The sequence below is a fragment of the Salmo trutta genome, chromosome 35 (assembly GCF_901001165.1).
Source record: "Salmo trutta chromosome 35, fSalTru1.1, whole genome shotgun sequence".
NCBI classification, from domain to species: Eukaryota; Metazoa; Chordata; class Actinopteri; order Salmoniformes; family Salmonidae; genus Salmo; species Salmo trutta.
In genome coordinates, this window is record NC_042991.1 from 24423207 (window position 1) to 24438018 (window position 14812).

General features: G+C 42.1%; 1 pseudogene; it reads right to left on the minus strand.

Annotated features, from left to right (window-relative positions):
* Window positions 1-73: 73 nt before the first annotated feature.
* LOC115174412 (alpha-(1,3)-fucosyltransferase 9-like) lies at window positions 74-7181 on the minus strand (annotated as a pseudogene).
* Between the last annotated feature and the right edge of the window lie 7631 nt (window positions 7182-14812).

The following is a 14812-nucleotide window of genomic DNA, read 5'->3' on the forward strand; positions in this document are numbered from 1 at the left end:
TCAGGCTATGTTTCATGAGCTACCATAACATTGGTTGAACCACAACATTACAGAAGAAAATTAGTTATCAACCCTAAAACCAAGTGTCAAGGTTATTACAAACGTTATATTCCTTGTTCCTTTTAATGTAATCGTAGGCACGATGTGTGTGTTCGTCCAGAAATGGGACTGCATTACATTGAAATGTCTGCGCTAGTCAAAATACAGCAGATACATTTCTTCGTCTGAATGTAACAGTGTGAGTTGGTTAGCTAGCTCTTTGGGGGAGAGGAAATTATTCACTGTATAAAGGCATCTCTAGGCACAAAGTTCTCATTGACCTAAGAGCAATTGGCTCAGATCCAGCAGCTAGTGGGTTGTACAGCTTTTCAGTGTTGTAATTTGTGAATTGAGTTCTCAAATGACAGATAGAATTTACAACTGGAAAATGTATTCAGGAAGTATTGATCATTGATGTGTTATCTAAAGTTTTTCCATAGGTGTGTATATCGATGTGTTTGACCAATTCATACCTCGCCCTGGCATGGTCAGGGTTCCAGTTGCTCACAATCCAGCAGACCAATTTAGTTTTAATTGGCAATAAGAAAGCCTCCCCCTCCTCTTGGCTGAATACAACTGACCCATAAGGAACTTCAATATCTGCATCTTGCCTATAATTCAAAGTCAAATTGAAAATATTTCCAAGACCTGGCTTTTTAGATTCCTCCACACCCATTTTTGGAAAGGTGGGCACTGCTGCAATGGTGGTAGGTTTGATAAATCACTTTTTGTGTCTCTATGATGGATGATGACCCCATTTGACTTATTGTATAGGTCTCAGTCAGCTGTTAAAAAACAGCCATCAATATTGAACAGGGTGCTGACCACAGCCTTATTGAAACTATGGTCTTATTATTAACCTCCTTTGTAATATTGTCAACATGTTCTTCCTTCTGAATTGGTAATTTTGATGATTCAATGGGTCTTGCAAGCCAGTTACTTGGTGGTTTAATAATGTAACAATGCAGTAAATGTATTGGTTTTGTTTGTGTGTATATTTTCTCAGGTGATTATGCATTGTTTACCTTATAGCCTTTTATCTCACAAAAATCTGACACATAGGAACATGTCTACTTATTTTACCTTACATAGCAAGATCACAATCGATGCATGGGAAAAGATCATCAAATAGCCTAAGTAGCTCATACTGTAGGTTGATCATGATTGAATAATAACCTATAAACTAACTAATTTCATACATTACTAACAAATGAGAAGATAGACTGGTTAGAGAAACTCAGAGGATAATCAAATCATATAGGCTGCTGATTCATTATACAGTACTACTGTTGCTTTTACGTTTAAAAAGGCAATTTACAAACCTTCCACATCCCATTCATTCAACATCTCTTAATCACATTTGAGGAGGAAAGCGCACTGTGAATTAGGCTTCCCGTTTGATGTTGACCAATCGAGCATAACGATTTGCAAACGAAATCATGTTTTTTTTATATCAAAGATGGTGGATAAATAAGAGAGTTTACTCGAACCGTTTACCATAAAAAAAAATGGTCAAGGTTCCTGTCTGTGTAGGTGGGCATTTCCTCTCTTACGCGTGCCTGCTTTTCCCGTGTGAGCATGCCTTTCCCGTGTGAGCTGATTCCTCCATAATATCTGTCACACTCATGGGAGAGAGGGAACAGCTGTTTCTGGTCTAGTTATTGAATAACAGTCTCGGTCAGGTGAATCTCCTCCACATGAGTGTCATGGCTCACTCTCCTGCCCCTTCAACTATCAGTAGTTCATGCTGCACCAACACATAGAAGTTCAGTTTTACTTAAGAAAATGAACATGGCCAATAACAATACTAGCCTAGGACAATTAGGGCTTAAGCCCTTCAAACACAGGTCAAAACACCCTTGAACTCATGCATTTGAGTAGGCTATAATTTGCAGAGCCGTAACTAGGCTACATGTTACCTCTACATGCAATAGCTCTTCTACAATGAGCAGAACGGGCATCCTACAACGACCTGCCCTTACCTGGCACAAACCTTAAACAGGTAGGCTATATTTTCAAAAGGACAATGAACCCCTCTATGGCCTACACTTTAAAGGCAACACTGTTGCTCATTTAACATCAATGGCGAACAGTAAACACATTAAACAATATTGTAGCAATCCTCGCTATATGAGCCATGTTACAATTCCCACCAAGTAGGTTAACTTAAGGATCGGACCCTTTTTTTTCAATTTTCGCCTAAAATGTCCTACCCAAATCTAACTCCCTGTAGCTCAGGACCTGAAGCAAGGATATGCATATTATTGATACCATTTGAAAGGACACACTTTGAAGTTTGTGGAAATGTGAAATTAATGTAGGAGAATATATATATATATATATCTATATATTTATATAAAAATATATATCTATATATTTTACATTTATTTAACCTTTATTTAACCAGGTAGGCTAGTTGAGAACAAGTTCTCATTTGCAACTCCGACCTGGCCAAGATAAAGCAAAGCAGTTTGACACATACAACAACACAGAGTTACACATGGAATAAACAAACATACAATCAATAATACAGTAGAAAGATCTATATACAGCATGTGCAAATGAGGTAGGATAAGAGAGGTAAGGCAATAAATAGGCCATGGTGGCAAAGTAATTACAATATAGCAATTAAACACTGGAATGGTACGATGTGCAGAAGATGAATGTGCAAGTTGAGATACTGGGGTGCAAAGGAGCAAGATAAATAAATAAATACAGTATGGGATGAGGTAGATTGGATGGGATATTTACAGATGACCTATGTACAGGTGCAGTGATCTGTGAGCTGCTCTGACAGCTGGTGCTTAAAGTTAGTGAGGGAGGTAAGAGTCTCCAGCTTCAGAGATTTTTGCAGTTTGTTCCATTCATTGGCAGCAGAGAACTGGAACGAGAGGCGGCCAAAGGAAGAATTGGCTTTGGGGATGACCAGTGAGATATACCTCCTGGAGCGCGTGCTACGGGTGGGTGCTGCTTTGGTGACCAGTGAGCTGCGATAAGGCGGGGCTTTACCTAGCAGAGGCTTGTAGATGACCTGGAGCCAGTGGGTTTGGCGACGAGTATGAAGCGAGGGCCAGCCAACGAGATCATACAGGTCGCAGTGGTGGGTAGTATATGGGGCTTTGGTGACAAAACGGATGGCACTGTGATAGACTGCATCCAATTTGTTGAGTACAGTGTTGGAGGCTATTTTGTAAAAGACATCGCCGAAGTCAAGGATCGGTAGGATGGTCAGTTTTACGAGGGTATGTTTGGCAGCATGAGTGAAGGATGCTTTGTTGCGAAATATGAAGCCAATTCTAGATTTAATTTTGCATTGGAGATGTTTAATGTGAGTCTGGAAGGAGAGTTTACAGTCTAACCAGACACCAAGGTATTTGTTGTTGTCCACATATTCTAAGTCAGAACCGTCCAGAGTAGTGATGCTGGGCGGGCGGGCAGGTGCGGGCAGCGATCGGTTGAAGAGCATGCATTTCATTTTACTTGCATTTAAGAGCAGTTGGAGGCCACGGAATGAGAGTTGTATATGGCATTGAAGCTCCTCTGGAGGTTAGTTAAGTCCAACGAATGACCAGAGATATACAGAATGGTGTCGTCTGCGTAGAGGTGGATCAAAGAATCACCAGCAGCGAGAGCGACATCATTGATGTATACAGAACAGGGAATCGGCCTGAGAATTGAACCCTGTGGCACACCCATAGAGACTGGCAGAGGTCTGGACAACAGGCCCTCTGATTTGACATACTGAACTCTATCGGAGAAGTAGTTGGTGAACCAAGCGAGGCAATCATTTGAGAAACCAAGGTTGTTGAGTCTGCCAATAAGAATGTTGTGATTGACAGAGTCGAAAGCCTTAGCCAGGTCGATGAATACGGCTGCACAGTAATGTCTCTTATCGATGGCGGTTATGATATCGTTTAGGACCTTGAGCTTGGCTGAGGTGCACCCATGACCAGCTCTGAAACCAGATTGCATAGCGGAGAAGGTACGGTGAGATTCGAAATGGTCGGTAATCTGTTTGTTAACTTGGCTTTCAAAGACCTTAGAAAGGCAGGGTAGAATAGATATAGGTCTGTAGCAGTTTGGGTCTAGAGTGTCTCCCCGTTTGAAGAGGGGGATGACCGTGGCAGCTTTCCAATCTATGGGAATCTCAGATGATACGAAAGAGAGGTTGAACAGGCTAGTAATAGGGGTTGCAATAATTTCGGAAAGAGAGGGTCCAGATTGTCTAGCCCGGCTGATTTGTAGGGGTCCAGATTTTGCAGCTCTTCAGAACATCAGCTATCTGGATTTGGGTGAAGGAGAAGTGGGGGAGGTTTGGGAGAGTTGCTGTGGGGAGCGCAGGGCTGTTGACCAGGGCAGGGGTAGCCAGGTGGAAAGCATGGCCAGCTGTAGAAAATGCTTATTGAAATTCTCAATTATTTTAGATTTATCAGTAGTGACAGTGTTTCCTAGCCTCAGAGCAGTGGGCAGCTGGGAGGAGGTGCTGTTATTCTTCATGGACTTTACAGTGTCCCAGAACTTTTTGAGTTTGTACTACAGGGTGCAAATTTCTGTTTGAAAAAGCTAGCCTTAACTTTCCTAACTGCCTGTGTATATTGGTTCCTAACTTCCCTAAAAAGTTGCATATCACAGGGGCTATTCGATGCTAATGCAGAACGCCACAGGATGTTTTTGTGCTGGTCGAGGGCAGACAGGTCTGGAGTGAACAAAGGGCTATATCTATTCCTAGTTCTACATTTTTTGAATGGATCATGCTTATTTAAGATGGTGAGGAAGGCACTTTTAAAGAATAACCAGGCATCCTCTACTGACGGGATGAGGTCAATGTCATTCCAGGATACCCCGGCCAGGTCAATTAGAAAGGCCTGTTCGCAGAATTGTTTTAGGGAGCGTTTGACAGTGATGAGGGGTGGTCGTTTGACCGCAGACCCATTACGGATGCAGGCAATGAGGCAGTGATCGCTGAGATCATGGTTGAAAACAGCAGTGTATTTGGAGGGCGAGTTAGTTAGGATGATATCTATGAGGGTGCCCGTGTTTACGGATTTGGGGTTGTACCTGGTAGGTTCATTGGTCATTTGTGTGAGACTGAGGGCATCAGGCTTAGATTGTAGGATGGCCGGGGTGTTAAGCATGTCCCAGTTTAGGTCACCTAGCAGCACAAGCTCAGAAGATAGATGGGGGGCAATCAATTCATATATGGTGTCCAGGGCACTGCTGGGGGCAGAGGGTGGTCTATAGCAAGCGGCAACAGTGAGAGACTTGTTTCTGGAAAAGTGCATTTTTAGAAGTAGAAGCTTGAATTGTTTTGGTACAGACCTGCAGGCTATCTCTGCAGTAGATTGCAACACAGCCCCCTTTGGCAGTTCTATCTTGGCGGAAAATGTTATAGTTAGGGATGGAAATGTCAGGGTTTTTGGTGGTTTTCCTAAGCCAGGATTCAGACATGGCTAAGACATCCGGGTTGGCAGAATGTGTTAAAGCAGTGAATAAAGAAAACTTAGGGAGTAGGCTTCTAATGTTAACATGCATGAAACCAAGGCTTTTACGGTTACAGAAGTAAACAAATGAGAGCACCTGGGGAGTAGGAGTGGAGCTAGGCACTGCAGGTCCTGGATTAACCTCCACATCACCAGAGGAACAGAGGAGAAGTAGGATAAGTGTACAGCTAAAGGCTATAAGATCTGGCCATCTACCACATTCAGAACAGAGAGTAAATGGAGCAGGTTTCTGGGCATGATAGCATAGATTCAAGGCATAATGTACAGACAAAGGTACTGTATGGTAGGAAGAGAGTACATTGGAGGTAAACCTAGGCATTGAGTGATGAAGAGAGAGATATAGTCTCTAGAGACGTTTAAACCAGGTGATGTCATCGCATATGTGGGAGGTGGAACAACATGGTTGGTTAAGGCATATTGAGCAGGGCTATAGGCGCTACAGTGAAATAAGACTAATCACTAACCAGGACAGTAATGGACAAGGCATATTGATATTAGGGAGAGGCATGCGTAGCCAAGTGATCGTATGGGTTCAGTGAGTAGTTGGGCTGGCTTGGGACACGGCGATTCAGACAGTTAGCAGGCCGGTGCTAGCAAGCTAGCATAAGGGCCTTAGAGGGACGTCGCAATGGGGGAAAAGTCTGTTTTTGCCTCCTCGTGCTGTGACGTCGATAGACCAGTCGAGGAATTAGTAGGGTTCCAAGTAGCAGAGGGGTCCAAGTCCAATTGGCAAAATGGGTATAGTGGTCCAAGAAACTGGCCGGTGGATCAGCTAACATTCCAATAATCTATAGATAACTAGCAGGCCGCGGTTAGCAGAATGGGCCTTCAGGGGACATCGCACCTGAGGGGCCTGTTGGAATCCTCGGGCAGATTAGGTCGGTATTCCAGACATGAAGGGTTGGCGGGGTTCCTTGCCCCGTACCGGCAGTAGAAGGGGTCAGGATATTGTAGCCGAGGAGAGGGCTTCAGGACTAGCCCAGGAGCCCTAGCCGGGAGCACTAGCGGTTCTGGGGGGGGGGGGGGGCAGGGGGGGCCAGTGCCCCTATGACAACAATTTTGGACCCCCTTGTGGCCCCCCTAAATGTGGAGTATAAAATAATTTTTATGGATGTTTTTTGTTGCTATCGTTCTTTTTTTACATCCGTTATTAGACAGTGGCTAGGATGATGATTATGAACATGGTCTTTTGCCTGCTAATGCCTGCAATGCATTGAAGAAAACGATATGACAACAATAACATTTAATGTAACTGGCCCCTCTAACAGTACAACTGGCCCCAGCTTGGCCCCCCCAGTTGAAATGGTCTAGAACCGCCACTGGCCGGGAGATGGGTCTAGCATGGGCTAGCCCCAGGCTAGTTGGTGCTTGCTACAGGACGGACTGGGCTGGGAAGACGCACTGGAGGCCTGGTGCGTGGAGCTGGCACAGGGCGTACCGGGCTGTGGAGGCGCACTGGAGGTCTGGAGCGTAGATGACAACCTTCGCACGGCAAGTGCGGGGAGCTGGCACAGGACATACTGGGCTGTTGAGGAGCACTGGAGACCTGCAGATTGCACCGGACTGGTGACACGCTCCTCCAAACTCCTGCGTTGCCGCATACTCCTCGCCAACTCCATTCTCTGGTATCCCTCCTCGCATTGGTCCATTGGTCCATTATTTTATACTCCAGTAGCCACTTCCCCACTGGTTTTTGTGGGATCTTATTTTGAGTAAGTGTATGTAGCACCTCTGTCGTCACGGTTTGTTGTTTCTTTTGGTTGTTTGTAAAGTTTCACAAACGCGTTGTACGAACTGGCGAGAGTTAGCTGACTGATAGCTGGTAGCTAGTTAGCTAGCTAGCTAGCTTCAGTTGAGGTATTCCAGATCGGAGGTAAATAGGAATACTTTAGAAAAAAACCAGATCCACACCACATTGGGTGAGGCGGGTTGCAGGAGAATATTTTGAAGTTGAGGTTTAGGAAAAATATTAAAAAGAAGGCGAAGAAAAAGCTATAAAAATATATATACATGGGACGAGACAAGACAAAGACAAAGACGTCTGACTGCTACGCCATCTTGGATTGTTATTTTATATAACAGTATAACACATTAGATCTGGTAAAAGATAATACAAAGAAAAAAACATTTGTTTTATTTTATTTTGTTGTAACCATCAGCTTTGAAATGCAAGAGAAAGGCCATAATGTATTATTCCAGCCCAGGCGGAATTTTGATTTTGGCCACTAGCTGGCAGCAGTGTTTGTGCAACGTTTTAGACTGATCCAATGAACCATTGCATATCTGTTCAAAATGTTGTATCATGACTGCCCAAATGTGCCTAATTGGTTTATTAATACATTTTCAAGTTCATAATTGTGCACTCTCCTCAAACAATAGCATGGTATTCTTTCACTGTAATAGCAACTGTAAACCCATCCCGTAGAGGTTAACCCTGTTGCTGCAATGGGTAGGATGTTTGCCTTTCAAGTCAGCGACCACGGTTTGCTTCCCTGAACAAAAAAACAAACACTTCTAAATGAATGATATGATTAAGTTACCAGACTCTGGCGTTTGTTCTTTTACATTAACTATCATCGCATTTGCGTAGTAGAGTAGAGTAGATTAGAGGTACAGTATTTGTAGGATTTAGGCATATGAGGCAAATTTTTTAGTAGAGTCTGGGAAAAAATGTGCATTTTATAAATGCCTTTCATGCAATTCTACGTATAGTCCTAAAAAAACTTTCCCAGTGGCATGTACCGACTCACCCAATGCTAAAAATATTGAATAGCGGTGATGCATGGACGATGCACTCGTGCCAATAGTTGTGTCTCCCAATATCATAACCTTAGACAATGTGTTGCCATTACACATCATCATTATTTTTTCTATTTAGAATAGAGACAAACTTGCAAAAAACACATTTTAGAGGTTTTTGGAGTCAACCCACCTGTCACTGTGGGAGAGAACTGGCCATTGCTGCCAACTTTCTGGTATTGTAAAAAAGTATTTTTAAATACATTTCATTGATTGATTGATTGATATTACAGGAGAATATGCTGTATTGGGCCATTAGTGGTTGCTTTTTGTTCTGTGGCCCACCTAAAACCTTTTTATATTTCTTGACCCACTAAAATGAATGAAACTATGTTTTTTCTGTAGATACAATCCAGTCTGAAATATGTCCCAATAGGAATATGCTGCAAGTGCACCTTGCTAATGTGTCCAGATCCATGGTTTGGGAAACACTGCCCTGGGCCTCTATCCACAAAGCGTCTCAGAGTAGGAGTGCTGATCTAGGATCAGGTCCCCATCTGTCCATATAGTCTTATTCGTTATGATCTAAAAGGCGATCTGCATTAATACTCTGAGAGGTTTTGTGGATATGGGCCCTGGTCTATAAAGAGTTCAAGTTAATGAACTGTGGTGAGATTTTACCCCGTTTAGATGAACTTGTAGTTTCCAAGTACAGACTATGGAGGGCAGTAAAGTACAAGTAATGTCTTTTCATTGATGTCTGCAGATGGCGTGAGGTAGCATTAAACCAGTCACAACACTGTCATGGAAGCCCAAGATTAAGCTCTGAAGAGGAAGCCACTATAATAAGTCTCAGTTGTCTAGGCTAGTAAGTACAGGTATGTCTCAGACTCACAGACATTCTTATAAACTGTTTTTACACATTAGGTGTCACTGTGTTGGAAACCAATTATTGTCTTATTTTATGTAATTGTTATGGACCAGCTAATAGTTTTAATTTCTGCGAAATCCCCCTTGAAGATAAGCATGGCTTTGACATTTGAGAGGATTTCAGTTAAATGGGAAAGCAGTGCTCTATATAGCAGCAGCAGGGAAATGCCTCTGTCCTTGTAGCCACTCTGAGATCCTTCTCTCTCTCTCTCTCTCTCTTTTCTCTTTTCTCTCTCTCTCTCTCTCTCTCTCTCTCTCTCTCTCTCTCTCTCTCTCTCTCTCTCTCTCTCTCTCTCTCTCTCTCTCTCTTTCTCTCTCTCTCTCCCTGCTCTCCTGATTAACCTGTGGGCCCTGCTGTGCCCAGTGTCAGCCAGTTCCATCCTCAGACAGAGCAATTTATTTTCACAGGGATTTTTTTTTTCTACTTCAAAATGGACTCCATTGGAGCCTACAGAGAGATCGGATAACTCTTAATAAGTACTCATATGTAGTCTCGACTGTGCATCTAATTTACATATAGGATTTACAAAAGCAAAGTGCATGGTCTTTTCTCCCACCACAGAATGGAGCTCTGTTTGCATTACACAATCAACTAGTGCACCTCCTTTGCATTTGATCTAAATCGTCAAGGCACATTACTGTAGCAACGAGTGGAGGGTGCAGGTTAAAGGGGTCAATTTAGATAGGGGCTGCAGGTGGCTATTTCCTCTTTGTGTAAGACCAGACTCTCATATGTTTAGAATAAAATAGGACTGACCTTAGAGGAAAACAGGGAAAACATTCCGTCATTGTAATACATTTTCTTTTGTATGTCAATGAGTACACATAGTATTATTGCTTTGTTTATTTTGTGGGAGAATGCTACAACCTTCTGCAATGTGATATGCCATCTGTATGGAGATGCCTTTTTTTGCATTTTCAGCAGGAGAGCATAATACTCTATGTAGTTCACACAGTATGACTCTATTCCAGCAAATGTGAGATACCACATTTTCTCTGCCTTAAAAGACAAATGTAATAGAATTCCAAAAATAGATGTGTTTGACCTTATGTGGCACTGAGCACCTACAGGTTGTGGTGAATTGGACTACAATTAGAAGTGTACTCATTCAAGTTGGGCTCATCCTGCACCCGTGTAGCATACACTTCACTATTGTACCATAGCAACAGTCCGGATGACTGGGAACAATTTGCACCACTTCCCAGAATGCAGTTAGTTGCCTGTTATAATTCATATTTTACATGTACTGTGTTGATTGTAATGACAGGATACAGTTGAAGGACAGACTAGACTACATGCTGCACACACTTTCACATGAAGAAAGCAGAAAATGCGGTCGAGAATGTTCTTTGAGATTTTTTGTCAACCTTCTGTTAAAAGTGTGTCAAGACCAGCGAAGTGGTTCGTCAATGATAAGCCCCCCCCCCCCCCACACACACACCAAAGGAGGGACAAGAGTTTTCCAATCGAACTGTATACTTCAAAGGCATCCTCTCCTCTCTTATATAATAGCTACTTCAAACAATTGAACTTAAGATATTGTCACTAATAATTATTCTAAATGCATATATTGCTTTGTTGATGCAGAAGAACAAGCAAAATACACATTTGTTGTCTGTAATTGTAATACTCTACATTATACACAAGCAAAAAACTACACGGTGACGGACAGTGGTGTCTGAGCTGTAGGGAATAGGTCTTTCATAGGACAGGGCGCAAGCTGTGGCCAAAGATGGACTCTGATGGTTTAAGATCGTTCCAGCCGTGTGTCCCACCCGGGACGAAGAAGACTAAGTGGGTAAGTAACATTCTATTCTTCAGCAATACGATTTGGTAACACTTTAATTGGATAGTCCATCTGTAGATGCTCTACAGACTATCTACTAACCCTTACCCTAACCCTAGACCTAATCTTAAGTCTTACCCTAACCCTAGACCTAATCTTAAATCTTACCCTAACCCTAGACCTAATCTTAAAACCTCTACGGGCTAGGGGGCAGTATTGAGAAATTTTGAAAAAATATGTGCCCATTTTAAACTGCCTCCTACACCAACTCAGAAGCTAGGATATGCATATTATTAACACATTCGTATAGAAAACACTCTGAATTTTCTAAAACAGTTTGAATGGTGTCTGTAAGTATAACAAAACTCATATTGCAGGCAAAAACCTGTGAAAAATAGATTTAAAAAAATGTGAATTTTGTGACTGTACTATTTAGTGTCATTGTGTTATAGATACCACAGTTAGAAAGGATTCAGTTCGCAACTCCTACGGCTTCCACTAGATGTCAACAATCTTTATAAAGTTGTTTGAAGCGTCTGTGATGAACAGGGAGCAAATTAGAATGCAGGGAAGTTGACATGTCGTCACTTCATTTTTTCACGCCTGCGCATAAATCTGAGAAGAGTGCATTTGTCATAATCGTTTTTCTAGACAAAGAATAGGTTGTGTGAAAATATTGTTTCACGTTAAAAATGGACCAAAAGATTGATGCTAAACAACGTTTGACATGTTTGAACGAACGTAAATAGATTATTTACTAGGTTTTTTTAGCTTTTCGGCGGGATTTTACACCCTCCCCCACACGTGTTGTGGGAGCCTACTGAACGCAAACTACTAGGTGTTATTTGGACATAAATTATGAACTTTGTCAAAAGAAACCACATTTGTTCTGGACCTGGGATTCCTGGCAGTGCCTTCTGATGGAGATAATCAAAGGTAAGGGGATATTTACAATGTTATTATGATATTAGATGCTGCTAACTGTATAGCCTAGCATGTTGTTATTAGCATAGTACCCCGTTTATTGCAAAATGGGATTTCCCAGTAAAGTTATTTTGAGATCTGGCCATTCGGTAGCAATTACGAGATGATAATATATTATTCTTTGAATGACAATATTATAATTTACCAATGTTTTCGAATAGTAATTCCGTGATTTGTAACGCTGGATTCACTGGGAGCATTCGAGCCGAAAAAAAATCGGAATTTCACCGCGACTGTAAATGCTGTTTTTGGATATAAATATGAACTTGATGGAACTAAAAATGCATGTATTGTATAACATAATGTCCTATGAGTGTCATCTGATGCAGATTGTCAAAGGTAAGTGCATAATTCTAGCTGGTTTTCTGTCTCAGTTGATGCCCTTCTTTATATTAGCTAAACATTACACACAGCTATTGTCAATGTACTCTCCTAACATAACCTAACTTTATGCATTCTCCGTAAAGCCTCTTTGAAAAACGGACAACGTGGTTAGATTTAGGAGATGTGTATCTTTCAAATGGAGGAAAATAGTTGATTATTTGAGTATTTGAAATGATTAGACTCTTGCAGTTTTGAATTCCCCGCCTTGGTCACATGACAATGAATCCCAATACCGGGCAGGGATCCTCAACAGGTTTTAAGTCTTACCCTAACCCTAGACCTAATCTTAAGTGTTAGCCTAACCCTTATTCAAAACCTAACCCTAACCGTAACCTTAGCAAGCAGTTGCTTATCAACAGATAGTTTGTTGATAGTATGACCATCTGTAGAGCATCTACACATGGACCATCCAGACTATCCAAATAAAGTGTGACCTACGGTTTTAACCAGGTGTTGCCATGACATATCAGAGGTGTCATCAGGTTGTCACCTGTGTTATGGTCTGATGACCAGGGCCCATTCAGATCCACTAGGACTGAGACAGGGGTTGCAGAGAAAGGTGATTCCACAAATCCACACAACCTTTCAAAAGTGTTGACAACCCTGGAGGTGATCTTCTTCTGATTCCTTGAAAGGAAGAGAGTGAAAGTGTTCCTATGACTGCTCTGTTGTAGATAGGGGAATGTAGGAGGAAGATACGTTATTCAGGACAAGCAACCATTTATTGCAGTGAAACCTCCCACAGAGAAGGAGCTTTCGAATCATTATGCAAAGAAATTGGGGTCACTAACACTGCCACTTGGTTACTGTGGGAAAAGCTGCTGTACGATGTCTTCATTTGTTTGCTTTCTTGTGTAACAGCAGAAACATGTTCATGGGGCATGTTTCACAGCTCTGTTCAGAATTGTACTCAAATAGCCCTGTAGTCTTTTAACAGCTTGTGTTACATTACCTCATTACATGGTTTGTCCCTCTTCTTATTCCGTCTCTGAAGAGTTAGGTCACAAGTGCTAATGTGTGTCATCTTATTGTCATGAAAGACATTGATCCAATTGATATGTAACAGTAAAGCATGCTGGAAAAAAAGCAATGAACCCATTTGTTCAATTATTAGTTCAACACTTTTGGATTGACTATGGGTTATTTATTTTCTGGAGTATTGGGTGTGTGAAAATGTTGTAGCACTTTTATCTAAGCTTAAGAGTCTCATGAGTAGGGCTCTTGTGTAGTCTAGTCTCCCTTCTGTCCCCATCAGGAAGGAAAAAGGAACAATGCCGATGTGCTTACTTGACATTTGGCTCTCTAACAGGTATAATAGAACATCCTGAAAGGCCTTGTAAGTAGCAATTCTGCCTGTCCAAACTATCATTTGTAACGAGACACATCTCCTAGCCTGTTAGGTGTTAAGCAGAGAAGGAAATGAAACATGATAAAGACAGGAAAATAACAGAGTAGTGCCGGTGTGAGAGCACAATAAGTACCTTCACAGTAACATCTCTCTGGGATGCTCTCTTAGATTGAACACTGCTATATCAGCCTATGGGTAGCGTTCATGCAGGCCTGAACGTTGGAAATCATTACATGTTTTTTATTTGGTCTTTGCTGTCTGAGTGAATGCAGATTGTGATTGCATGTTCTGGTTATGAATAAATGATTAACATGAATTTCTTGTTAACATCTAGCTTAACAAGTATGACAGTGTAGAAGTGTTTTATCCAGTATTAAATGCCCCACTAATGATAGATTTAACAAGCTATTAAAATTCAGACATTTCAGTTTTGTCTCTGTAAAAGTGAATTCCTCTTGATTGAAACGGGTCTTACTAATTATGCAGAAGCCAACTGGACATTGTGTATGATGGCTGTTCAGCTGGCCACATGAAGGGTGGAACAGAGGGGCGGGTGGAGGGGGAGAGATCTTCAGCTGTCCAAGTCTTCTGCAGTAGTTGGAGAGGATTGGTTCGTGTACACAGCAGCCACTCTCATGCAGTAGTTGGAGATGTTTGGGGTGTGAACACAGTAGCCAACACTCCTTTCAGGGGTATATAGTCAACTACACCAGCGGTCTCTATTGAGACCAACATGTTCAGTGAGGGTGTGTAGACATTTTTATTTATATATATTTTTTCTCTCCTGGGTGAGCTGCCTATCTATCATGCAGCAGAAGTGCTGGGTGAATTCACAAAGGGATTGTATTGCCCACAGCAGGGACCTTGGTTTGGCGCTTATCTTTTCATTACCTGACAGGAGAAAAAGCCCCATGGTCCCAGATATAACCCTGGTATCACCCCTCAACAAACACTCCATCCTCTGGGGGACAGCTGGTGTTCAGCAAGTGGCGAGGTGGAGCCTCACCTGACAGTGTATAGCCTAGCACTGTGATGCTCACCTGTGATCTGCCCTGATCATGTCACAGGGGTGGAAATGCGTTTGTGGAAGGTGGCCATAC